This window comes from Phoca vitulina, unplaced genomic scaffold (genome assembly GCF_004348235.1).
Source record: "Phoca vitulina isolate PV1807 unplaced genomic scaffold, GSC_HSeal_1.0 scaffold47, whole genome shotgun sequence".
Lineage (NCBI taxonomy): Eukaryota > Metazoa > Chordata > Mammalia > Carnivora > Phocidae > Phoca > Phoca vitulina.
This window is the reverse complement of record NW_022589750.1, coordinates 9,809,557-9,837,486: the sequence shown is the minus strand read 5'-3', so window position 1 is coordinate 9,837,486 and position 27,930 is coordinate 9,809,557. Positions and strand designations below refer to the sequence as shown.

Here is a 27,930-nt window from a genome sequence, read left to right as displayed (position 1 = left end):
TACTCTAATTTTTATTTATTTTTTTTTAAGATTTTTTTATTTATTCATTCAAGACCCAGAGATACAGAGAGAGAGAGAGCATGAGCAGGGGGAGAGGCAGAGGGAGAGGGAGAAGCAGGCTCCCCACTGAGCCAAGAGCCCTATGCAGGGCTTGATCCCAGGACCCTGGGATCATGACCTGAGCCAAAGGCAGATGCTCAACCATCTGAGCCACCCAGGCACCCCTGTACTCTAATTTTTATTTGGGAGGTGGGATTCACAGGTATTCACTTTATTGTTATGATTCATAACCCAAATTTATTCTTTGCATCAAACATACATTATGACAGGGGGCACCTGGGTGGCTCAGTCAGTTAAGCATCTGCCTTTGGCTCAGGTCATGATCTCAGGGTCCTGGGATTGAGCCCCAAATCGGGCTCCCTGATCAGCAGGGAGTTTACTTCTCCCTCACTATGCCTCTTCCCCAGCTTGTGTGCGCTCTCGTGTTCTCTCTCTCTCTCTCCCCCTCTCTCACTCTCTCTCTCAAATAAATAAAATCTTTTTTTAAAAAAAGGAAAAAAAGAAAAATGGCACTTTTCCAAGTGATGTCCTTTCCAATGTCCTTTCCGTGAATTGCACATGCTATAACTCAGAATTTTCTCTTGGCCTGGCCCCATCTTATTTTTTAAAGACAGTTAAAGTAAACACTTTGTATTCTCAAAGCTTTTGTCATTTGAAATAATAATAATGTGGATCTGATCCTGTAACAGTAGATTTAAGCCTCAACTCAGATCAGTGTTCAGCCAACGATGGCCTAGGGGCCAAATCGAGCCCACCACGTGCTCTTTATAAGTAAAGTTCTGTTGGAACACAGTTACAGTCATCCCTAGACATACTGCCTTAGGTCTTTTGTGCTACAACTGCAGGGTTGAGTCATTACAGTAGAGCCTTTTTGGCTGTATGACCTACAAACCAAAATTATTTACCATCTGGCCCTTGCCAGAAAAAGTTGGCGGACCCCTCCCTGAGATACAGATGTATTCAAGTATCTTCTGTTACTCAAATCGTATGTGGTTCTTGCATTTCAGATAGCAAGAAGCAAGTGTTAGGAGAGCGAGAGACTGACTTCAAAACCTATCTGAGTCTCTGCAGTTTCAGATTTGTGTTGCAAGACTTGGGCTAGCAAGGGATAACTGTGATATCAGGAAGGCAGACGGACCTCTTTGAACCTGTTTTGAGCCCATGAGCTGGGAGCTATATATTCTTCTCTGTTAGAGAAAAAAAGCAGTCTTTGTGTTGTCCAAAACAAATCTTATTTTGCATCGGGAAAGAACACCCACGTTGCGCGCAACTTCTGTTTTTCTGTCTCTGAGTTCCCACAGACAAGTGCTAGCATATGCTCGACGAGTAGCAGGCAGCCTGTGGAATCTCAGGCCACGTAGAGCTCTCTTGGTTGTTTTCTTTTGTGGGACAGGTCTCTGGAGGGCCACGTGCACAATTCAAAGAACATACAGTGCTTTGATTTATTTATTGTCCTTTTCCTGACTTCATTATAAAGATAGATTCTCAACGGAAGATGAATGTCATCATTGACCTCTTCTTACGAGCCCTTTTCTCAGCCGGGGTCTCTGCATCTGCAACTGTGTGTGAGACACAATGATTTGTTGAAGACGTTTTAAACGGCACGAGGCATTGTCTTACAACCTGAGGCGACAGTAGAATCTGTTTGGAAAATAAAGATGAAGGGCCTTATTTCCCAGCTTGTGGGAAATACATTCATACTTTCAACTCCCGGCAATCCATATTTCTAGAGGTTTCAGCTCAGGGGCCAGCATGATGCCTAGACGCTCCCCTTCCTACTCTCAGTTGTGTGTGTCTGCCCAGATAGAGGAAATCGTAATAAAAATTATTTTGTGAACGAAAGTATCAAAGGGTGTTGCAGAGATCCCCGTGATGGGGAGCAGATGGGGAGGGACTTGTCCCAGCTTCATGGACGGGGATCAAAAGGAAGTAGCTGTGACCCCCCCTCCCCCCAATCACTGCTGACTGGTGACAGGGAGGGCACCTAGCCGAAGCCGGGCCAGTTAGCCTCTCCCCAGGAGTTTGGAACCAGAACTGAGAGCAAGATTACTCTGATGCAGAGCTCCATGCTGTTGGCAGCCATGTTTTTGCCAACGGAACAGGCCTGCCTATAGGCTGTGCCTACAAAGGCTGCTTATGAGGTTGGCCCTGAACTGGTGTCTGGTAACTTGGATTTGGGGAGACTTCTCACCATTCCCAGCACTGATAGGAGAGGCTCAGAAACCACTGTGGTTTCTGCTGAACCCCTGCCTTCCTGCTGGGAGTGGCGTTTTGGAATGTGCTAGGCAGAGGGCGCCTACGTGACCAGCCCCCTGCAAAAACCCAGGGTCAAGTCCCTAGTGAGCTTCTTGGTAGACAGCACTGCATTCGTATTGTCACAAGTCATTGCTGGGGAATTAAGTTCACCGGAAGAGGACTCTTAGAGGCTTGCACCCAGTTTCTTCTAGACTTGACCTCATGTGGCTTTTCGCCTTGCTGATTTTGCTTTGTAGCCTTTCACGACCATAAGTCCTTGAATCGCAGTAAATCCGGGAATGCCTGTGTGTGTGGCCACACGTGAGTGTCGTGACTCCTCCTGCCAGTCTGAGCCTGAGATGCAGGTGGTCCAGGAGACCCCTCCCAGGGCCACCCTGACCAGGAAAGATGTGGAGGAAAGCCTCTGTAGGGACAGAAAATGCAGGGGGAGAAGGCCAGGTAATAAAACAGATGGGACACCTTCCTGTCTCCTGATTCCGGACAGCCCCTTGTCAGGGCTCAGTAGCAGCCTCCTTTCGGATATCCTTAGTTGCTGTGAAACAATAAAATCCTTAGAACAGATTTCCGCTTTTCTTCAATTAGTTCCTGTTGGGTTTTGTGGCTTAAGGATCAAAAGGATCATAACTGATTATACAAAGAGTCATACAAAAGGACCATAACTGATCTTCTCTTTGGGTGCTCTCTGAATCTTTACACTAAGCATTTGTTCCTTTTATTACTAGAAATAAGTGGTGTTCTTTGGTTTATTCCTTACTTATATCTTTTCAGTTTAAAAAAATCCTAATTCTTGGGGGGGAAATGAAATTATATATTGTGTACAAACAGTGACATAAGTCCTACCCTGTTGCTCAGTCCTGCTCTCTAAAAGTATCATTTTTAATAACAGTTTGATATTTTTCTTTAAATCAAGGTTTCTTAGCCTTGGTACTGTTGATATGTGAGGCCAGACAGTTCTCTGTCATGGGGCTGTCCTGTGCATTGTAGGATTTTAGCTGTACCCCTGGCTTCCACCCACAAGATGCCATTACACTCTCCCGGTTGAGACAATCAAAAATGTCTCCCGACGTTGACAGATGTCCCCCACCAGGGGAGGGAGGGGAGAGATCACCCCTGGTTAAGAACCACTGCCTTGAACATAATATACAAATACATGTCTTTAAACTTCACAAAAATAGAATCATACATTGATAGGCGATGTGTTTTCAGTTGATATATTGTGTTCATCCTTCTGTGAGTTCACCTACAGCTATTTTATTATTTGTAGCTCCTGCATGGATTTTCATTGTAGGCATAAGCAATACTTTATCTAGTGGCCTGTTCTTTTTTAAAGATTTTATTTATTTATTTGAGAGAGAGCACAAACAGGGGGAGCAGCAGAGGGAAAGGGAGAAGCAGACTGCTTCTCTGAGCAGGGAGCCCGATGTGGGGCTCGATCCCAGAACCCTGAGATCATGACCTGAGCCGAAGGCAGACGCGTAACCGGCTGAGCCACCCAGGCGGCCTTCTAGTGGCCTGTTGATGGACCTTCCAGTTGCTTGCCACTTTCCATTGGAATTTCTTCCACACACTGTGTGGCCACACACACAGGCTCTTTGTTCTAGACCTCTGAATCCACTCCAGCTGCTTTAAACAGAAAGGAATTTATTCAGTAAGGGAGACAGCTCACAGAATTGTTAGGAGTATTAAAGAAACACACGCTAGATGGGGCGCCTGGGTGGCTCGGTCAGTTAAGTGTCTGACTCCTGGTTTCAGCTCAGGTCCTGATCTCATAGGGTTGTGAGATCAGGCCCCACATTGGGCTCCGTGCTCAGTGGGGAGTCTGCTGGAAATTCTCTCTCTCTCTCTCCCTCTGTCCCTGCCCCCCCCCCCCGCTCACACACTCTCTCTCTAAAATAATAAATCTTAAAAAAGAAAGGAAGGAAGGGAGGGAGGGAGGAAGGAAGGAAGAAAGGAAGGAAGGAAGAAAGAAAAGCTCCCAACGTCTTCATATCAGAACTGGCCTGCCAAGGAGGCGGCCTTCGTGATCAGGAAGATGCACAGTCGGGAACCTGCTACTAGAGTTGTTGGCTCCAGAATCAGAGCTCCTGTCCTGTAGGCTGGACCAGCAAAGTGGATGCCCCGACCATGCCTCTTCCTCCAGGTGACCCAGTTCTGAGTCCATTGCATGCAAGGGCCCGTGACTGACAGATCCTAAATCACATCCTGAACGCAAGCTGCAAGGGTATCTCGGAAATGGCACTTTTCAACTTTCTAGCTCCTAGAGGGGGTTAGAAGATGGTTGATTAAAGCAATCCACAACATCTGTCTTATCACGCGCCCTTAGAAATAGTACCATGAGGGCATCAGAGAAATGGGGGACTAAGGAAATCCATGACTCCCTCCCTCTACAAAAGCAACAAGTAAGGTGGCAAAAACCGTCAGAACCAGCCTTTTCATAACCCTGGAATCTAATCAAAAACTTGTGACAAGCAGGGGAACACATAACAAAGCAGGGGAGAAGCTACAGAACTTCTGTGAGAGATCTCTGTGCCATCTTAACCTCCCCCCCCATAGCATCCTCAGCTTCCCAGCTCAGCAATAGCCTTATGGATGGCAGCCAGCATTCCTCGCACAACTTGCTTGCAGTACCATAGCCCTTGTTCTCAGGGACCTCTGGGGGTGTGTTTTGACCTGTCTGATGATTCCCTAAAGGATCGGCTCAAGGGCTTGCCTTTGTTTTGCTGCCCCCCCTGGGGAAGAGGTGGCTTCTCAGGCAGCATTTTTCAAGAGCACTTAAAATCACAGGTATTGGGGCGCCCGGGTGGCTCAGTCGGTTGGGCATCTGCCTTTGGCTCAGGTCATGATCTCGGGGTCCTGGGATCCAGTCCCACAGCGGGCTCCCTGCTCAGCAGAGAGCCTGCTTCTTCTCCCTCTCCCTCTGCCCCCTCCCCACCACTCATGCTCTCTCTCTCTCTCAAAATAAATAAAACCTTTAAAAAATAATAATAACTCAAAATGCCAGTTTTCAACAAAAAAATTACAGATATGGGGCGCCTGGGTGGCTCAGTCGTTAAGCGTCTGCCTTCGGCTCAGGTCATGATCCCAGCGTCCTGGGATCGAGCCCCACATTGGGCTCCCTGCTCCGCAGGAAGCCTGCTTCTCCCTCTCCCACTCCCCCTGCTTGTGTTCCTTCTCTCGCTGTGTCTCTCTCTGTCAAATAAATAAATAAAATCTTTAAAAAAAAAAAATTACAGATATGCAGAGAAACAAGAAAGTTTGGCCCATTCATAAGAAAAAAAAAAATAGGAACTGTCCCTAAGGAGGCCCAGACACTGGGCCTACTGGATGAAGACTTGAAACTGTCTTAAATGTGCCCAGAACGCTCAAAAATGTGACTGTCAACACAGAGATGGAAAATGTAAAAAAGGGGCCAAACAAGTTCTGGAGCCAAAAAGTACTATAACCGAAATGAAAAATGTGACAAGTCAGGTCACACATGTGAAGAAATTGCAGCCCTCCGACACTGCGGGTGGGAATGTAAAGCAATATAGAAAACAGTTAGGCCTCCTGAATGAGTCAGACATAGATTCACCATATGAAGTAGCAAACCCACTCCCGCGTACATACGCAGAAGCGTTGAAAGTAAGTGTTGAAACGTGAAGGTCCGCAGCAGCACCGTTACAGTGGCCAAAATGTAGTGCGCAATCTCTGGACGGATGAATGGATAAAGAAAATGTGTATGTCCATACGGTGGACTATTACCCAGCAGAAAAGCGGAATGAAATGCTGCAAACGGAATGAAATGCTGCAACACACATGTACGCTGAAAACATTGTATTAAGTGAAAGAAGGCAGATGCAAAATGTTACATCTGTATGTGATTCCATTTATACGAAATACTCAGAACAGGAAAATCCACAGAAACAGAAAAGGTTAGTGTTTGCCAGGGGCTGGCAGTCAGGGGGTATAGGGAGTGACTCCTTAGCAGGGATAGGGTTTCCTGTTAGTGTGATGGAAATGCAACAGCTGCCAAACATGGTGAATGTTCTAGAAGCCGCTAAACTGTACACTTCAAGGTGGTTTCAGGGGTGACCTTTGTGTTACGTGGAATTTTAACTCAATAAAATAAAAGTGGTGCCGCGGTGATGAACATCATGGATCACGCCTTTCTAGACCTGCACTAGATTTTTGTAAACTAAATTCCTAGGAAGTAGCATTCCTTAATGAAAGGGTACATCGCACTTTGGATTTTGAGATGCATTATCAAATGGCTGTCCTGCAGCGTTACTCAAGCTTCCATCCCTTCAACAGTGTGCCTGTCTCCTCCTGCCTTCTCCACTACTGGGTATAGATACTCTTCTTCATCTTTCCCAGTCCAAGAGGAGAAAATGGCATCCCTTTTAATTTTTCATGACGGATGCAAGTTGAGCACCTTTCATCAGTTTGTTAGCCATTTATATATGAAATGAAATATATCTTCTGTGAAAATACTAGTACAGTGGGTGCCTGGGTGGCTCAGTTGGTTGAGCGACTGCCTTCGGCTCAGGTCATGATACTGGAGTCCCTGGATCGAGTCCCGCATCGGGCTCCCTGCTCGGCGGGGAGCCCGCTTCTCCCTCTGACCCTCCCCCCTCTCATGTGCTCTCTCTCTCTCTCATTCTCTCTGTCTCAAATAAATAAAATCTTTAAAAAAAAAATTAAAAAAAAAAAAGAAAATACTAGTACAGTTGCTTTGCTTGCTTTCCTATTCATGTTTTTTTCCCCTCAAAATATATAAGAGCTCTTTTTGTTGTATTTTTATCAAAGTTACACGTGCCCAGATGGAAAATCTAAGTCTTAGCCTGCTCAGGCTGCTCTAACAGAATACCACAAACTTGTGGGGTTTACACAACAAATATTTATTTCACATGGCTCTGGAAGTGATAATGGTGGGGGGTACTCCCTGAGCTTACTAGAAAGACACTAATCTCATCAAGAGGAACCCCCCCATCTTATCTAAAGCCCTTCACCTCCCAAAGGCCCCACCGCCAAATAACATTACACTGGGGTTAGGGCTTCAACATACAACTTTGTGGGGGCGGGGGGGACACAATTCAGTCCATAGCAATCTATAAAAGATCCTAGGAACCCAGTAGAGTTCTGTTATCCCCTCTTAGGATCAGGTGCTTTCATCCCACTGAGCTGATGATTCTTTTGCAGTTTACCTCCACATTGCTAAATAGCATGCTTATACTGCTGTTTTTGTTTTTTTTATTTTAGATTTTGTATCTCGATCTCCTACTATGAAAGATGAGGGTTTATCTCTTTTTCACCACCACCCCCATATTTCCTGTCTTCCCATTCTCCCAATGTAGTTGTGCATATTTGGAGTTTACATTTAGAGGATATAAATGTTATTCGTAGATAAGCCATATAATAGTACATAACATTATCATTTTTTCTTTTCTGTACAACCTTTTGTTTTTCCCATATTCATCTTTTTGTTTTGTTGTTTAGTTTTTTATGTAATAATCACTAATTCATTCCAAATGCTTGTGAAATATCCCTTACATCATACAAGTCAAAGATTCTACTAGTTTCACCTTGAGGAAATCTCCTGGAGTCTTCTGACCTCCTCCAACATGGCTTGTCCTCTGTGGCTGGTGCACAGCTCTCAAATTGGGATCTCTTTGCACTATTCTATCTTTGCTTCTCTCTTTTTTAGAGAGAGAGAGAGCACACGTGTGTATGTGCACTCGAGCAGTTGGGAAGGGGCCGAGGGAGAGGGAGAGAGAATCTTAAGCAGGATCCACGCCCAATGTGAAGCCCAATGAGGGGCTCGATCTCATGACCCTGAGGTCATGACCTGAGTTGAAATCAGGAGTCAGAAGCTTAACTGACTGAGCCACCCAGGTGTCCCTCTCTTTTTTTGATCTTGTGTGTCCTGGGCCCTATCCCCCCCACCCTTTCTTGTTTTGGTTCCTCCACTATCTTTTTGAGCCAAGGGTTCATGGAAGGTAAAATTTTATGGCCTTGCAAAAAAATTTTTTTTTTCTATGACCTTGTATCTTTGACTCTGATACATGATAGTTTAATTGGTTATAAAATTTTAGGTCATAAAATTTTGTTCATAATTTCATAGGCATCGCTCCATTGTCTTCTACTTTTCAGTGTTGCAGTAAGAACAAATAATTCCAATCCTTCATATGTGACCTTTTTTTTTATTTCCTCTCCAAAAGCTTGTAGGAGCTTCTGGTTGTCCTCAGCTTTCTAACATTTCAGGGTGATGTGCCTTGATGTGGATCTTTGTTTCTTTTTTTCTATCATGCTTGGTACTGCTTGTACTCTTTCAGGAAAATAACTCATGTTCTTATTTTCTTCAGTTATTTTTTTGCTAATTTCTGCCTTTGTGTTTTCTTTCTCTGGTATTCCTCCTAGCCTGGGCTCCTAATTATCATCTCTTTTCACCTTTCTTCCATCTCTTTGTTTCACAGTTTACTGAGAGACTTAATGTTCTAACATCTCTTAAATGTTTCATTTCTGCTATCCTATTTTCTCACCTCATTCATCTTTTAAAATCTTTAACTGTGGTAAAATGTGCATAAAATAAAATTTACCGTCTTAACCATTTTTAAGTTCGGAAAGTTCAGTATTAGGTATAGTCACGCTGTTATGTGGTCAATCTCAAATCTTCCCAAACTGAAACTGTACGCATTACACAGTTAACTCCCCATCCTCTCTCCCCCAGCACCGGCAGCCGCCCTTCTTTCTATCTCTATGGTTTTGATGGCTCTAGGTACCTCATATAAGTGGAACCATGCAGTACTTGTCCTTTTGTGACTGGCTTATTTCACTCAGAAGAACGTCCTCAAGGTTCATCCATGTGGTAGCGTGTGTCCTTTCTAAGGCTGAATAATACTCCATTGTATCTATCCGCAATCCGATTTGTACATTCGAGGAGTTCTTTTTCAGACCCTGAATTTTTTATAGCGTTTCTGTTTTTGTTTCACACATGGGATGTCTTCTGTTAATCTTGCCCAGAACAGTAGGTTGCTTTTATCCCCAAATCTTGTCCCTGTCTAAGTACTTTCCTCCAGGTTTCTTTGTTTTGTGGGTATTGCTTGATCTCTCTCTGTGTGCTAGAGACTTTATCAGAAAAGTAGTGGTCCTTGACTGTTGCTCTCATATAAGTGTGGGACTCACCAAAGCTGAGACTGGTGGCTCCTGGCTCGCGTGTGAGGTTTGCGACTGTGGTCTTCGCTATAGAGTGCAAAAAAAACCCAACAACAAGAGAGGAATGTTATTTTATGGAGAAGAAAGGGGAAGTTTGGAGGAGTTGTTTTGAACAAAAGTCCGTTGGAGAAAAAGCAAGAGTTCAGGGTGACCACAGTTTCTTTCTCATTGTCTGAATTGCAGGGATAGTCTGTTTCTTGTAGGAGATGCTGTGTCCGTCTTTCCCTGCTGGGGCCTGTAAGGGGCAATTCTTCCCTGAGGATTCTTCTGAGGTCTGTAATTGACAACTTTTCCTGCAATTGACATTGGGCAGTAGGCTCCCCCTTCCAGCCTCCCATTCTATCTCTCCTACTCCGTTTTAGTGAGAGTTCCCTTTATTAATTTTCACAATCATTTGCTGATAAATGCTCTCTTAACTAAAGGAAGCTTGCTTTGGTTTTGAGTTTACTGAGAATTTGCTTTTAAATCTAGAAGTAAGAATTATGCCCAGTACCCACCCTGTCCAGAGACTCCCATTTTACTCCCTAGGCTTCAGTAGACTCGAGTGGCCTTGTAGACGGATTTCCAAGCCAGTCCTGTTTTTAACCACCTTCTTTCTTACCTCCTAAAGTGCCTCGCGCCACCCATTTCCTGAGCCTTTGGGAAATTTTACACTAAAATCAGGTGGGATATTTGCTCTTCCCCACTGCTGGCTTGGGATTTAGTTTTGTTAGGTCTGTTACGTTAGTTACCTCTGGTCTATCTGCTTATTAGATGCCAGAATTTTATTTCCTTTCCTCTTTCCTTTTTTGCTCACCAGTGAACACCTTTGGGGAAAAAAAGCAATCTCTTTTTTCTGTGGTCTTAGTGGGGCTTCAAGAGGGAATGAAAGTAAGTCCGTGTGTTCAGTCTGCTTTCTTTACCTCGAAGTCTCAGAGCTCTTTATACATTAAAATATTAGCCTTTATCCATCACAGGGGTTCCAGATCATCCTTTTTAAATATTTAAATCTTTCTTTTTTTGCAGTTTTTTATTTTACTATATAGAATGATAGCTTTTTTTCTATGTGGATGGCCGTTTGTTTATCATTTACTTAGCACTCTGTGTTCAAGTACTTGGTAGACCCAGGCATAAACAGGAATTTAGGAGATGTCTGACCTAGTCGTCCGCTGACTTATAGTCTGCTTCTTTGCCACAACACTGCTCACGTGCAGAAAAATGAGAAAGTTCCGTCCTGTATGCTATACCACAGGAAGGGCTCCTACTAGAGCTGTCATCGTGATGGATTACAATTTTTCCATCTCGACGTTTTTCGTTATTTGATTTTATTTGTTGATTTTCTAGAGTTGTTGAGGCAAACTGTTGCAAATAATTAGTATTTTTTGCTTCTTTCCAATATGTATACCTCTTGTACTTTTTTTAATTGCATTCATGAAAGTCCAGAAAATGTTGAATACTACTGTTGATGTTGGATATTCTTGTCTCGTTTTCCGTTCACAGTAGTATCACACCTTTAAATATATTTTTGTGTTGTTTCCTAGTAAATACTCTCTCAAGTTAAAGGAAGTTTAGTTCTGTTCTGAGTTTACCGAGATTTTTTTTTTTTAATCCGGAAATAGGTAAGAATTATCATCAAAATTCTTTTTGGCATTTAGTGAGCAATACATAAGGTGTTTTCTCTTTCAACCCATTTATGTAATTAACATAAACGTGTATTACATTATGTAGCAGATTTCCTCATGGGAGAAACATTCTTTTATTCCTGGGGGCAAAATCCCAACTTAATCTAGTGCATGGTGTATAATGTGGTATATTACTTCTGGGGGAAAATCGCTACTTAATTATGGTCATTCTTTTATACGAAGCATATTTTTTTTTAATTTATTTTTGTTGTTTTTATAGTTTTTTAAAACTTAAATTCACTTTAGTTAACATATACTGTATTACTAGTTTCAGGGGTAGAATTTAGTGATTCATCAGTTGCATATAGCACCCAGTTGAAGCATATTCTTTATACTCTAAAGGGACATTTGGCTTCTTGTTGTTGCCTGGCTTGGGTATAAATGAATTTCTTCGTTAATAAGACCTGGCTTTTCATTAAGATGTCAGCAAGCACAACGGGGCGCCTGGGTGGCTCAGTCATTAAAGCATCTGCCTTCAGCTCGGGTCATGATCTCAGGGTCCTGGGATCGAGCCCCACATCGGCTCCCTGCTCAGCAAGTTGTCTGCTTCTCCCTCTCCCCCTGGCTCCGGCTCTCCCCCCACCACTCGCTCTCTCTCTGTCAAATAAATAAATCTTTTTAAAAAAACTTTGGTTTCTAAGAGTTTTTATGTTAGATATTAAGGGTTCATAGCTCTTGTATCTTCTTAATGTGCGTACATTTTATTTCAGTTAAACCTTCTGACCTAAACGTTTTCATTTTATGATGCTAATACACGTTCCCATTTCTGCTTAGCTTTTATTTGCATGATATATTTTTATAATTCCTTTATTTTTTTATTCACATTCTTTAAGTATATTTGTTACAGTTTAGCTTTATCTATAATCTGAAAATTCTTCTAATAGAGACATTCAGCCCATCCACATTTTCTTGTGGCTTTTTAGTATGCATTTACTCTCGTTCTTATTATCTTATGTTTTTAGTATACTTTTCTTACTAGTTTTCTTTTTCCTGATTTGCAGTCACCTAACCATGAGCATCATAAGGCATGTGGGTTGAAAAGGTGGAAAAGGCCTGAGAATCTGAGTAGCATATTCTGATAATCGTGTGAAAACTAAAGCTAAAATCAGTGCTAATCAAATTTGAGTAGAATACATGGACCTTTTCCCGTCAAAATCAAAGTTTTCCGATGCAGGGCTAGAAAAAGCCAGTTGAATTAATGAGGAATAGGTCAGTGAGGCCCACCGGATCCAACGTCAGAGCTGGAATCCGAGCGAGGGGCCAGGCAGACAGGTGACTAGCCCTGCGAGCTGTCCAATGCCAGCGCTGTGCCCAGAGTTAGAGGGACTCAGAAGACCGGGGAGAAGGCAGGCCACACAGCAACCTGGGAGGGTTCTGGTGATAAGAAAGGTGATAAGAAAGGTGAGGACAGAATGGTCAGATGTGGCCCCACCTGACGATGTCAGATTTCCGGTCACACAAGCACCGGCTGGGGATGAGCTGCCTCTGCAAGATGGGGGGTGGAGCCCCAAGGCTCTGGGGTTCCCCAGGACAAAAGAGTAGCAACAGCACAGCCAAGCAGAACTACCAAACAGTGGCTTAAAGGAATCACTGGAAACTTCTTACTCACACTGGGGAAGTTACCTAGCAATTTGCTAAGTAGAACAGGATATTCTTGAAAGGACTCTTAATTACACAGGGAGGATCCATCGTTGTCAAATGAAATCCACTTAGCTGCTTTTATCCGTGTTTGTGGGAAGATGGGCAGGGATCTGTCCCTTCTGCTCTGTTGTTCCCGTCATCCTTGATCTCTTTTTCTTTTTCTTGGGGTAAAATAGATTGTGAAATTTACCATTTTAACCATTTTGAAGTGTACAGCTCCGCGGCCTTAGCACATTCACGTCCACATTGTCGTGTAGCTGCTACCCGGTCCATCGGTCCCTCCGCAGAACTGTTTATCTTCCCCCAACGGAATCCCTATACAATTAAGCACTAATTCCAACCCCCCCCCCCGCCCCGCCCCTGATAAGCTCTGTTCCACTTCCTGTCTCCATGCATTTGCCTCCTAGAGGTACCTCAAGGAAGTGGAGTCATCCAGCCTTCGTTCTTCTGTGTCTGGTTTATGTCTCCTTACGTAATGTCCTCAGGTTCATCCGTGTGTCTCCCATTCTGCTTTTGCAGCCATCCTTCTTCCTCTGGGTGAACTCGCAGCAGGGACGCTGCGGCCACGGCTCTGGGGGGACCCTTGCCATGGTGTCTTCAAAACCTTGAACAGCTCCGTATGACTGAATTAGACCCGTTTCTGTCGCCTGTGTGGGAGGTCAGCTTTTTTCTAACGCAAATATTTGAGCTGTTTGGTTTCTCCTCCCTTTTCTCAGAGGCATGGAAGGTAGTCTACACCCCATCCCCCCGTATCGCCACTACCTCCCAGAAACTGGGAGCATCAGTCAATCCTCCTTGTCATTGAGGAAGAGGAAGGTGTTTCGGTCACCAAGAGTTTGGGCTCTAGAGCTCTGTAAGTCAAAAAGGTCTGTGTTGAAGAACTAGAGGCGGAGGGTAACAGATTGGGGGAGGGTTGGCGTGGGGGCTGGGCGTGGGTTTGGGAGGGCGAGCAGAGATACGCATGCCCCTGAGGCCACTGCTCAGAGACCTGGCTGCAAGGTGCACACGGTAGCCCAGAATCCCAAGCGGAGGGCTCAGCTCGGCAACCCTGCAGGCTGAGGGATCCACGTCCTTGCCTGTTCCAACCTGCTGAATTCCTCTCTTTTTTTTTAAGATTTTATTTATTCACTTGAGAGAGAGAGAAAGTGTGTGTGCACGCACTGAGTGGGGGAGAGGGGCGGAGGGAGAAGCAGGCTCCCCTCTGAGCAGGGAGCCCGCCTTGGGGCTTCGATCCCAGGGCCGTGAGATCATGACCTGAGCCGAAGGCACTCGCTTAACACACTGAGCCACCAGGGCGCCCCAACCTGCCGAATTCCTACAAAATTCAGGAGAAAATGGGGGGGGGCTTTTAGAGACAGCATTAGGGTTCCAGTTAGGGGCTCTTGACTTACGTTAGCTGAGTCTTCTGGTTTTACAGGCTCATTTGAAGGAAACATCTGTATTCAGACATTGCCAGTGCACACATTTTTTATATGTATAGAAGTGGTAGATGTCCTGCCAGCTTCAGGAAGTAAAAGTGTGATTTTCAAAATAAATTATTGTAAGAATGTTTCCTCCTGCTGTGGACTGAGGTGGATTTAAAGTGCCTTTGTCGGGGTTCCTGAGTGGCTCAGTCGAGCGTCTGCATTCGGCTCAGGTCGTGATCCCAGGGTCCTGGGATGGAGCCCCGCATCGGGCTCCCTGCTTGGCAGAAAGCCTGCTTCTCCCTCTCCCACTCCCCCTGCTTGTGTTCCCTCTCTTGCTGTCTCTCTCTCTGTCAAATAAATAAATGAAATCTTCAAAAAATAAATAAATAAATAAAATAAAGTGCCTTTGTCCTGCCAGAGGGCCTCCCTAGATCAAATGTGTCAGCAGCTGTTATCTAGCCGGCACCATCCAACACCAAAAGCCATTATCTTGCCATCATTAAGAGAGACAGGCCTTGATGTTTGCCTCTGATCCCTCTCGATCCCCCAGGACAACATGTAAGTCTATTTAGATAATAATAGTCCCAAGTGAATTTGCACTGAGTATTTTTTTTTCCGTTCTCTTATTCATGAAATGTTCATCTGGGAGAAAGAAATAGTCTAGCCCCAGAAGCTGATCGTTTCAGAGACTGAATTCAGTCTTTTCTGGGAGTGAGAGGTGAAGATAGGGTTGAAGATTGTCTTGCATAAATTAAACTTGGTCATGGAACAAAATTCCTTAGAACAAATTGCTTCATTACTACGTCTTATGTTTTTAGTAAGCACATCCAAAAATACAGAAGTGCTGTTTCCCCTTAAAAAAAAAAAAAAAAGTTTTTCCTTACTAAAAATACTCTATTTGGAGTGCTAGAGCATCAGGATGTGGATAAAATCATGTTGCTCTATGAAACTTTGTGGGCACTCTTATGAATGTGGAGGGAGGTAGTCACCCGCATGTTGTGAGTTGGGAGGAGTATAAGGTGGGAGAACCTCTCTGAGGGCAACTCGGCAGAATGCATGATAATTTATTCTGTGTGTGTGTGTAGTATAATAACAAAAGACTGGAAAAGACTTAAAGAGAACTAAGAACATAAGACATCGTATCCAACTTAAAGAGACTGTCGTATCCATCCGACAGACCCCTACATAGCTTTTTGAGAAGAGAATGGAGGGTTAATGGTGATGAAAAGTGAGCTCTTTACTGAAGAATTATCATACAGCAGACATTTTTATAAGGGCTTTTCATGTTATTTGTGCAATTAATCTTGACTACAATCCTATAAGGTATTCCATATCCATTTTAAGGATCCAGAGGAGCACCTGGGTGGCTCAGTCGGTTAAGCGTCTGCCTTTGGCTCAGGTCGTGATCCCAGGAGCCCTGGGATCGAGCCCCGCTTTGGGCTTCCTGCTCAGCAGGGAGTCTTCTTCTCCCTCTCCTCTTCTGTCTTTCCCCTGCCCACTCGTGCTCGCTCTCTCACTTTCTCTGTCAAATAAATAAGTAAAATCTTTTTTGAAAAAGGATACAGAAACTAAGGCACAAAGAAGTTAAGTAATTGCTCACAGTCATCAACTAGTAAGTGACGGGGCTTCTGGTTTCAGAAGCCAATCTCTTGGTCTCTACACTATCAGTGTTTCTCCACATATAGTGAAAGGACCTATCACTATAGATCTCAGTAAGGGGGAAAAAATCAGGGCACAGAAGTGTGCAGAACATGCCACCATTTGCATAAAAAGAGGGGAAATATATGTGCATGTTTGTGTAAGTGCAGCACAGTGCTGTCCAATAGAACTTCCTGCGATGGTGAGAATGTTCTAGATCTGCACTGTCCGGTACAGTAGCCACTAGCCCAAAGTGGCCAATGTGACTGAGAAACTGAATTCTAAACTTCATTCAGTTCTAACTAACTTGGCCATATGTGGCTAGTGGCTATTGTATTGGACAGTGCAAAATAGGATATACATGGAAAGGTGCAAAGGAAGCTGGTAAGAGATCATTTAATCTTATTGTTTTCAAACTCTACCTTAGCCAGACCTTCTGCAGAAAACTTTAACGGGAAGAGCAGGTCCCATCGCTGATCATTTAAAAGCCACTGATACAATCTAACTGGTTCATTAGAAAGATGAGTCATCTAGAAGCCAGAAAAGTCGACTCATTTGCCTAAAGTCGTAGTCAGGTAGCCGCTTTAGTGACAGAGGAAGATCCAGGCTGGCCAAAATTTGGATTTGTTCTTTAGAGTCATGTACCTTTTGGTTTGCCAAGGCTCATCCAGTCCGATAACCAGCTCAAGAAAAGAAAATAAACTTTTGTCTCCAATATTCCCAGAACTCCCTGGGAATCCTGTGCATGACTTGTTCATTTTCCACAGCCCAGACCACCTCCTGTCAGGCCTCCTCCACATCCCAGACTCACCTCTTGTCTTGCCCGGCCTGCTCCACTCTATGTAGCGAACCATTCGGGACCAGGGACCAGACTTCATTATGTGTGTCTCTGTCCCTCCTCCATGAACATTTGCTGGCTATAATTATAGACTTAAGAGCAATAGTTTGGGCTCTTTTTCCAGTCTAGAGTTGACCCATTAATGCAGATGGTTCATAAGAAAGTCTTTTAACATTTCCTTGGTGACTGGTGCATTTAGAGAAAGCTCTCAGCCAGGAGAAGGCTGGGCTTTAGGGGTCTAACAAATTACTGAGCCTGAAAAGTGGGCAGTTCTGGGATGAATGGAACTAGCAAGTAACCGTTACCTTTTTAAGAAAAAGTAAGCCAAAAAGACGAGTGAAATTAACAATAAGGTATTCACTGAGTGAAATTAACAATGAGGTACTCAACTCAACAGAAGGAAAAGAGGGGAAGAAGATTCCAGAAAAGTGTTTCTCCAAAGATCTGGAATATGATGATCTGGGCCTGGGGATAGAACATGGCAGAGAATCATTTGGGAACCAAGTTGAGGGGTAGAGAGAAGATCTGCTCACAGAAGTTGTAGAAGAACCCAAGTCCCCGTGCTGAGCCGCTGCCTTTCATCTTCCTCTGACAGTGGAAGGGCCAGGTGTGGACCCAGCTAGATGGCTCAGGAAGTGTCAGGCAGCAGGGCACTGGCAGTGAAACTAGACCAAGTGTCCCCATGCCAAGGCCGGAGAACTTCAAGAAGGACTCGCCAAGTGTTTGCTTAAGGGAAAAAGCAGGAAGCAAAGGAGGAAGCAAGAAAGATGTAGTTCCAACCACTGCCCTCATGTCAACATCCTTTCGATTCTGTCTCCAGAGAGAGGTTGTACTAGATCTGCCTACATATCTCTGAGGACACAGCAGCCCTTTTGTCATTAGAAAACTCTCCTCGGCAGAGGATATTCCTGTGAAGGGTTGTCCCTTGTAACTTACTCATTTGGCCCTCACCACGTAAAGCAAACCACAGACCTTCCTAGACTTGCTCCTTTGATCTCCTCTTGTCCAGGTCTCAAACCCTCAATTCCTTCAATAGGGAGGATGAAGAATGGGAAGAAATCATTTAAAAAGTAAATTATCCCTCTAAATATAATTCTATTCCAAGTAAATTCCCACAGGATTTCTTTGGTCTTGAATGTAAAATAGTTAAAAACTCACCCAGAAGAATAAACAAGTAAGAACCACCCAAGAAAGTTTCCAGAAAGTCATAATGAAGGTGTGTTTGCCCAACCTGATTGGAAGTATACTATGAAGCTGTAGTAGATAAGGCCCTATTTCATAACCCATTTTCATCCATCATAGGTATTCCAGAATGGATCACACAAGCAGTGGAAACAGACCTGACCTGGTTCCCATGGCCCATGTTTAAGAGTATTAAAGACATTTAGTTGACCAGATTGAGTAGGGCCACATTTTTTTAAATCTTTAAGAGGCAAGCAGAAGTTTTCAGACTTGATTTGGGAGATGATTAGCCATCTAAAATTAAGTCGTGAAATAAGCGATTAAAGCGGTAAGATGAATAGGATCAGAAGAGGAGAGAAGTTCCAAGGAACCCCAAAGTGACTTACTTGAGGAACAAAATGTTGGTTTCCATTCTCCCCTATGCAGCAGTTATGAAAGAAGTAAATAAAGTCAGATGTTTTGAGTTCTCTGTAGCTATATAACTACTCCCAAAACTTAGTGGATTACAATACAACAGTGTTCATTTTGTTCACACGTCTGCAGTTTAGGCCTGACCCCTCTCTGTTCCTCCATGTGTGGGGCCTCCAATGGCTAGAGGCTGGAACAGTTGGGGGTTGGTCAGTCTCTCTCCAGAAGGCCTCTCTGTACTTGGCTGGCCTGAGTTTCCACATACTTCAGGAGCCTCAGAACTCCCAGAGAGTGTTCCAAGAGCACTCAGTAGAAGTTCGCGGCTTCTTATGACCCACCCTGCAAGTCCCAAATGTCACTTCCTCCACATTCAAGCAAATTATTAAGGCCAGCCCAGATTCAAGAAGAGGAGACATAGACTCCACCTCTCAGCTGGAAGATTTCAGAGAATCTGTAGCTGCCTTAAATCTGTCACATAAGGAAGAAAAAACTTAAGGTCTCTAGCCTGCCTTTCTAGCAAGTTCTTTTTTTTTTTAATATTTTTTTTAATTATTATGCTATGTTAATCACCATAATTACATCATTAGTTTTCGATGTAGTGTTCCATGATTCATTGTTTGCGTATAACACCCAGTGCTCCATGCAGAACGTGCCTTCTTTAATACCCATCACCAGGCTAACCCATCCTCCCACCCCCCCTCCCCTCTAGAACCCTCAGTTTGTTTTTCAGAGTCCATCGTCTCTCATGGTTCATCTCCCCCTTAATTGCATTTTCCATCCCTCATCTACAGCCAGGTCTTTAATCTTCTTCCTCAACATTTTTGGGAAAAAAACAAAAAAACCTATTTTTTCAGGATCTCCTCAGCCTAAAAACATATAATTAATAGGGCTCTTACACATTCATTACCTTGGAATTGACATTGGCCTATCTTGTCTGTAAGTGATATCATTAATATTTTTAATAACATATATTATTTTTCCTAATTATAAAAGTAATACATGGTCATTGTAGAAAAATTGGAAAACAAAAAAAGAAGATGAAGAATTAAGTTAAAATGTCATGTCACTTAATTTGGTTTCCTGTTTCTGGCCTGTTGAAATCTTTTTTGGATTTTGACTCTATCCATTTGTTATTCTCTGTTCCTTCCAGACTACCTCAAAGTCAGTGATAATGGAGACAAGTATAGGACCAGTCCTCTAGATTTACATTTACCTAATAATTACTGAGAAACGTCAAGTATCTAGAACAAATGGCATATAGCAGACCATAAAAACCCAGAACATCAGAGTCTTCCCATGAGCTTCACAGGAATGCCCACAGATTAGAAAACTGAGTTTAGATTGTTTTTTGTTTGTTTTTCAGTATGGAGCACGTCACGATTTTGTGTGTCATCCGTGCTCAAGGACCATGTTAATCTCTGTCGTTCCAATTTTAGTATATGTCCTGCCAAAGTAAGCACTATAGATGGTTTTAAAAAATGTTTATGAAAAGCAAAAACAAGTTTGCTTAGCTTAATTGATAGACAACTAGGATATTTCCATTTCCCCGTTCTGAACAGTAATGCTGTAGCAAACATTTTTGTGGGTGTGTCTTTGGGCAGATGCAGGACTATTTTCTCTAGAATAGATACCTACATGTGAAATTACTTGGTCAAATCACATTTTTATTTTTTAAAAATATGTTTCCAGTTGCCCTCCTAAAAGCCTGTGCCAATTTATATTCCCATCAGCCAATATAAGAATGCCCATTTTGGAGTTCCTGGATGGCTCAGTCAGTTAAGCATCTGATTCTTGATTTCAGCTCAGGTCATGATCTTAGGATCGTGGGATCGAGCCCTGCATCAGGCTCTACACTGGGCATGGGGAACCTGCTTAAGAGTCTCTCTTCCTCTCCCTCTGCCCCTCGCCCCTCTCATTCTCTCTTGTTCTCTCTGTCCCTCTCTAAAAAAAGAAACAAAAACAAACAAAAAAACCCCCACAGGAATACCCATTTCCCACATCTTCATTAACTCTGTGAATTAAAAATCTTTTTAACTTTTGCGAACTTGATGAGTGAAAATAGTTCACTATTTTTATTTTCTGGTGAGACTGAACACCTTTTCAAATGTTTCTGACTCTGTTTCTTCTTCAGTGCATTACTGATTCATTCCTCTGCCAGTTTTTCCCTGACTTGTTATCTCTTATTCATTATAAGAATATATTCCGGATATTAGTAGTTTGTTATATATATATACATATTGTTTTTCATTTTGTTATACAGAAATTTAATTTTATGTAATCCGTTTTCTCCATCCTTTTATCCTTCTTGCGTTTTATGCCTTATGTGGCTTTCTTTCCCTCAAGAGTATAAAGCTATTTATCTAGATTCTAATAATGTCTAACTTTGGCTTTTAAATTTAGCCATCTGGAGCTTATCTCCAGACACCTAATGTCTGAGAGAAGGGAAACTCAGGAGGAGACACCCGTGGTCGGCAGCCCTCTGCTTGGGAACGGCTTCCATGTCACGGTGTAGCGAGCTGGAGTTGGGAACGGAGCGTGGCAGACCCATGGAGCTGAGGGAGGCAGCCATCAATGGCAGCTGAGACAGTGGCATTCGAGGGCACTGGGGCATCAGAAAGGAAAAAGCTGTGCAGAGAAGGGGTCCAGGCGGTCTGTATGTGAGTCACCCTGTGTCCATGACCGTTAGCTATGCTGTCCATGTGGGGGGGCCAGACTACTGGAGGTTTACCAGATAGCCTGAGATGGAAACAGAGATACTAGAATCGGATGGGTGTAGACATCTACCCAACACAGGGAATAAACCCCAAACCCATGCACAGGGAAGGAAGTGTAGGCTGCGTCCATTGAGATTTCACATGGACCCACTTACGTGTGCATATGCTTTATATTGTTTTTCAGCAAATCTTCAAAATAAGCTTGGTCCTCCCAGGGCACTTCCTGCACATGCTGAACCTTAGTGAGAAATGAACTTCTTTTGTCCTCTATGATCTATACATTATTACCCCCCTTCCCCTCCACACACACACACACACAAACTGGGTCTGATTCTACAGCTGTGACAATAAAAACGGCTCAAAAAAGAGTCTCAGAGAAGTCCCAGGAATGAGGTATATTTAGGTCTCGGTGTGTCTAGACATCTAGTGCCTGCAGCAGTGAAGACTGTATTTTCTTTTTTAATATTTAACTGACTTATAGTTGGCGTACAATATTAGTTTCAGATGTATGACAGTGATTCAACATTTAGATTGTTTGTATGTATTACTAAATGCTCACCATTTAAGTGTGTCACCATCTATCACCGTACAAAATTATTATAATATTATTGACTGTATTCCCTGTGCTATACTTTTCATCCCCGTGACGTATTTATTTTATAACTGGAAGTTTGTACCTCTTTTTTTTAAGGATTTTATTTATTTTTTTTGAAAGCGAGAGAGCGAGCACGAGTAAGGGTGAGGAGCAAGAGGGAGAGGGAGAAGCAGACTCCCCGCTGAGCAGGGAGCCCCACTCGGGGCTCGATCCCAGGACCCTGAGATCATGGCCTGAGCCGAAGGCAGATGCCCAACCAACTGAGCAACCCAAGTGCCCCAGAAGTTTGTACCTTTTAATCCTCTTTACCTATTTGCCCATCTCCCCACCCCTTCCCCAGTGGCCAGCCACCAGTTTATTCTCTATATTTATTAGTCTGTTTCTGGTTTCTTGTTTGTTTGTTTGTTCATACGTTTTGTTTTTTATATTCCACGTGGTACGTGTCTTTCTCTGACTTGCTTCACTTAGCATAACACCCTCCAGGTTCTTACATGTCACAAACAGCAAGATTTCATTCTTTTTTATGGCTGAGTAATATTCGTGTGCATGTGCACACGTGTGTGTGTGTGTGTGTGTGTGTATCACATCTCCTTTACCCATTCATTTATCATTGGACACGTAGGTCGCTTCCATATCTTGGTTATCGTAAATAATGCTGCAATAAGCATGGGAGTGCATACATATTTTCAGATTGGTGTTTTTATTTTCTTTGGCAAATACCCAGAAGTGGAATTACTGGATCATATGGTATTTCTATTCTAAATTTTTTGAGGGGCCTCCCTACTGTTTTGTAGAGTGGCCGCATTCCCAGTTTACATTCCCACCAACAGCGCATGAGTGTTCCCTTTTCTGCACATCCTCGCCAATGCTTACTATTTCTTGTCTCTTTTATACTAGCCATTCTGACTGGTGTGAGGTGATATCTCTTTTTTGATATGCGTTTCCCTGATGATGAGTGATGTTGAGCGTCTTTTCATGCATCTGCTATCCATTTGTATGTTTTCATGCCTTTTTGAGAAAAATGCCTATTCATGTCCTCTGCCCATTTTTTAAAAAATTTTTAAATTATTTATTTAGTTATTTGAGAGAGAGAGCAAGAGAGAAAGCACAAACGGGGGTGGAGGAGGGGAAGAGGGAGAAGGAGAAGCAAGCTCCCCACTGAGCCCAACAATTCGGGACTCGATCCCAGGCCAAAGTCAGACGCTTAACTGACTGAGCCCCCAAGGCACCCTCTCTGCCCACTTTTTAAATTGAATTGCTTGTTTTTGTTTTGTTTTGTTGTTATTGAGTTATATGAGTTCTTTATATACTTTGGATATTCACCCCTTATCGTATATGTCATTTGCAAATACCTTCTCCCATTCAGCAGGTTGCCTTCTCGTTTTGTTGATTTCCTTCTCTGTGCAAAACCTTTTTAGCTTGACTAGTCCCAGTAGTTTATTTTTACTTTTGTTGCCCTTGCCAAAGGAGACAGATCCAAAAAAAAATATTGCCAAGACTGATGTTGAAGAATTTACTGCCTTGTTTCTTTTAGGAGTTATATGGTTTCAAGTCTCGCGTTTAGGTCTTTAATCCATTTTGAGTTTATTGTTGTGTGTGGTGTACGCAAGTGGTCCACTTTCATTCTTTTGCATGTAGTTGTCCAGTTTTCCCAGCACCATTTATTGAGGAGACTGTCTTCCTCATTGTATGTTCTCACCTCCTTTGTTGTAAATTAATCGACCATCTAAGCATGGGTTTATTTCTGGGCTCTTTATTCTGTTCCATTGATCTATATGTCTGTTTTTGTGGCAGTACCGTACTGTTTTGACTACTACAGGTCTGTAGAATATCTTGAAACCTGGGATTGTGATGCCTCCATCCTTGTTCCTCCTTCTCAAGATTACTTTGGCTGTTCAGGGTCTCTTGTGGTTCCATACAAATTTTATGATCATTTGTTCTAGTTCTGTGAAAAATACTATTGGTATATTAATAGGGACTGCATTGAATCTGTAGATTGTTTTGGGGGGGGCGGAGTATGAACATTTTAACAATATTAATTCTTCCACTCTGTGAGCATGGTTTTCATTTCCATTTATCTGTGTCATCTTCGGTTACTTTCATCAGTGTCATAGTTTTTAGGATATAGGTTTTTCAGTTCCTTGGTTAAATTTATTCCTAGTTATTTTATTCTTTTTGATGCAAGTATAAATGGGATTGTTAATTTCACTTTTTGCTAGTTCATTATTAGTGTATAGAAATGCAACAGATTTCTGTATATTAATTTTGTATCCTGTGACTTTACAGAATTCATTTATCAGTTCTAATAGTTTTTCTTTTTTTTTTATGAAGTCTTTCAGGTTTTCTATCTATAGCATCACGTCATCTGCAAAGAGTGAGTTTTACTTCTTCCTTACCAATCTGGATGCCTTTTGTGTCTTTCTCTTGTCTGATTGCTGTGGCTAGGACTTCTAATACTCTGTTGAATGAAAATGGTGAGAGTGAACATCCTTGTTCTGTTCCTGATCTTAGAGGAAAAGCTTTCAGCTTCTTACCATTTAGTTAGCTGTGCATTTGTCGTATATGGCCTTTATTATGTTGAGGTGTGTTCCCCCTAAGCCCACCTTGTTGAGAGTTTTTATCGTGAATGAATGTTGATTTTTCTGCATCTATTGAGATGATCATATGATTTTTACCCTTCATTTTATTAAGGTGGTACATCATGTTGATTGATTTGCAGATATTGAACCTTCTATTAATAAATCCCACTTGATTGTGGTGAATGGTCCTTTTAAGGTATTGCTAAATATGGTTTACTAATATGTTCTTTTAACTTTTATTTTTGAAGTATAGTTGACATACAATTAGTTTCAGGTATAGCACATAGTGTTTCAACAATTATGTACCTTACGCAGTACTCACCACGCTAGGTGTAGTTACCATCTGTCCCCATACAATGTTATTACAATATTATTGACTGGATTCCCTATGCTGTACTTTCTGGCACTTACTTATTTTATAATTGGAAGTTTGTACCTCCTAATCCCCGTCACCTATTTTGCCCATCCCCCCCACACTCTCTCCTCTGGCAACTATGACCTCATTCTCTGTATTTAGGAGTCTCTTTCTATTTTTTTGTTATTGTTTGTTTTGCTTTTTATTTTATTTTTTTAAGATTTTTATTCATTCATTCATTCATTTATCTATTTATTTATTTTAAAGAGAGAGAGAGTAGGGGAGGGGCAGAGGGAGAGGCAGAGAGAGAATCTCAGACAGACTCCATGGTGAGTGTGGAGCCTGACACAGGGCTTGACCTCATGACCCTGAGATCACGACCTGAGCCAAAACCAAGAGTCCGACACTTAACCCACTCAGCCACCCAGCTGCCCTGTTTTGCTTTTTAGATTCCACATACACGTGAAATCATATGGTATTTGTCTTTTTCTGGGTTTGCTCATATTTTGTTGAGGATTTTTGCATCTATGTTTATCAGGGATATTGACTTATAATTTTCTTTTCTGTAGTGTCTTTGTCTGGTTTTGGTATCAGGGTAATACTGGCCTCGTGAAATGCATTTGGAAGCATTCCTTCCTCTTCAAATTTTTGGAATGGTTTGGGAAGAATAGGTATTAACTCTTAAGTGTTTCATAGAGGGGCAACTGGGTGGTGCAGTAGGTTAAGCATCCAACTCTTGGTTTCGGCTCAGGTAGGGATCTCATGGTGGTGAGATCGAGCCCCACATCGGCTCCATGCTCAGCCATAGTCTGCTTGAGATTCTCTCTCTCTCCCACTGCCCCATCCCCAATTCGTGGGCACGGACGGTCTCTCTCTCTCTCTCTCTCTCTCTCTCTCTCTCTAAAATAAATAAATAAATCTTTTAAAAAAATAAATAAAAATAAATGGTTCATAGAACTTACCTGTGAAGCCATCCTGTCCTGGACTTCTGTTTGTTGGTAGTTGTTTTTTTTTTTTTTTAATTACTGATTCAGTTTCATTACTCATAATTAGTCTGTTCAGACTTTCTATTTCTTTCTGACTCAGTTTTGGAAGATTGTATGTTTCTAGGAATTTATCTGTTTCTCCTTTGTTGGCATATAATTTTTCATAGTAGTTTTTTTTAATTCTTTGTTTTTGTGGGGTTGGTTGTAATTTCTCTTTCATTTCTGATTTTATTCCTCTTTTTTCTTGATGCATCTCGTTAAAGATTTACCAATTTTGTTTATCTTTTCAAAGAACTAGCTCTTAGTTCATTGATCTTTTCTATTTTTCTGTCTCCATTTTATTTATTTCCTCTCTAATCTTTATTATTTCTTTCCTTCTACCAACTTTGGGCTTTGTTTGTTCTCCTTTTTCTAGTTTCTAATTCGACATAAGGTTAGATTGTTCATGTGAAATTTTTCTTGTTTCTTGAAGTAGACCCGTATTGCTATACACTGCCCTATTACAACTGCTTTTGCCCCATCCCCAAAATTTTGAACCATTTTGTTTCCATTTTCACTTGTTTCCAGGTATTTTTTTTTTTAATTTTATCTTTGAGTTCCTCATTAAGTCTCAGTTTCCTGTAGCCCTTGGGCTCTCCCAGATTTAAGTCCCACTGATGTTTAAAGCCAGACGTTATGGGAGTTCATCTTACCAGGGTGGTGGGGGGCTACCTGATGTGGCCCTTGATCCCCTCACTCCTCAGAGAGGATCTCCATGCCTGTGACATGCTGCCCCCCACTTGTAGGTCCCTGCACTGGAGGGTTGGTTCCCGACCATGTCTCTGCCCCTCCTACCCTTCTCCATGTGGCTTTTCCTTCCATCTTTAGCTGGGGAAGAGCTGTTCTGTTGGTTTTTGGGTCATTTGCAGAGGGAGGTGCTCTGGATGTAGTCTGCATCCTTGGTGTGTCCACTGAGGATTCTACTCTACTGTCTTCCTAGACCAACAGACTACATTTTCTTATCGGTCTCCTGACTTCTTCCCGGAAGCTTTGGGGTTTTTCTCTTTTTAACTTTTTTTTTAGACTTCTGAGTTTAGTGCACACAGAGTCAACCCATTCACAGAAATCTAATGGAGGAAGCTAGAGAGCCTCAGAAAAGATGAAGTGGTGGGATTGAGGTCAGACAACTATAGAATCCAGCTGCAGCCTCCGCGGAATTGAGCACGGGACCCATTTCAGCGTGCACTCTGCAGCTTCTCTCTCCAGCACTTGATGTTTTCACCAAGCCCTGGTGTTTCCAGGCAACAAAAGGCAAATGGAATGAACCTTCTAGAAGCAAGTGCTGTAGATTGCTGGGTTTTGCTTTGCTTTTGTCCCCCCATGTTATTTACAAGTGCTACCTCCACATTCACCCCTGTAGAGCTTTATTTGTCTACAGTCTCGGCCACTCAAGGGAATATTCTTGGATAGTCGCTGAAGTTAGCTTAGCTTCTCATGTAAATACTCTTCAGTGTATTCACTTTTCTCAAATGACTTTTGCTGCACTGAAGACAAAATTCCGTATCTTACAAAATTTTCTTCTATAGAAACTTAACCTGTTTTGGAGGTGCTTGGAATGTTACCATATATATATATATATATATATATATATATATATGTATGTATATCTGATACCATGTGCCATATATGTGTATATGTGAGACTTCCTTTCCCCAGATTTCTTTTCCACTCAGAAATATCTCTAACGTATTTATATCCCAGAGAAAGTTAAAGATAATTTGCAATGAGTAATTACCATTTCCCTTGGGGAAATAATCAGCAAGAAGTTTCTTTGTTGCTCTTTTCCCCCTCGGTAACTCTTATAGGACATAAAATCCAAAAAGTTCACTCTCTTTTTTAACAGCCACAGTGCAGTCCCTTAAGAGGATCAGTCCATCTTTCTTTTCTGCTTTCCTTCTTCCCTCCCTCCCTCCCTTTCTTACTGAGATAGAACATGCAAGTGTACCATTCCATGAAATTTCACAACACGAAGGTACCCATGCAGTTAGCATCCAGGTCTAGAAACAGCACTGCTAGCACTCCCACAATCCTCTGTCTGCTCCTGGCCCGTTACTAACTTCCAGTTAAAGATAACAATTATCCTACTTGATTTTATTCAGGAGTAAATAACAAGGAAAATAACTGACGATATGCCTTGTAGAATGCCTTGTTGATCATTTTCTGTTTTTCCTCTTATTCTTTTGATGAACCCCTAAGAATTCAGCTGAATGATAATTGGGAGAAGGAAGATATTAACTAACACCCCTTGGGGGTGTTTGTATTATTAGCCTCCGTTTTTGTCCTAAGTTAGAGGTTCATCTGTGAGCATTGAGGACTATAACCCACAAGCTCAGCAAGAGCCACCTCCCCCCATCCAAGGCCAAGCCAATCCTGATCATCCC

At 42.4% G+C, this 27,930-nt stretch overlaps 1 protein-coding gene and 1 non-coding gene across 8 annotated transcripts in view; one reads left to right on the top strand and one right to left on the bottom strand.

Annotated features, from left to right (window-relative positions):
* Positions 1-27,930, top strand: part of SPECC1 (sperm antigen with calponin homology and coiled-coil domains 1) — a 268,987-nt gene that overhangs the window by 219,203 nt on the left and 21,854 nt on the right. The window lies entirely within an intron of this gene.
* LOC116649398 lies at positions 19,640-19,741 on the bottom strand. The gene has a single exon (XR_004302663.1). It is a non-coding gene; the product is annotated as a U6 spliceosomal RNA (small nuclear RNA).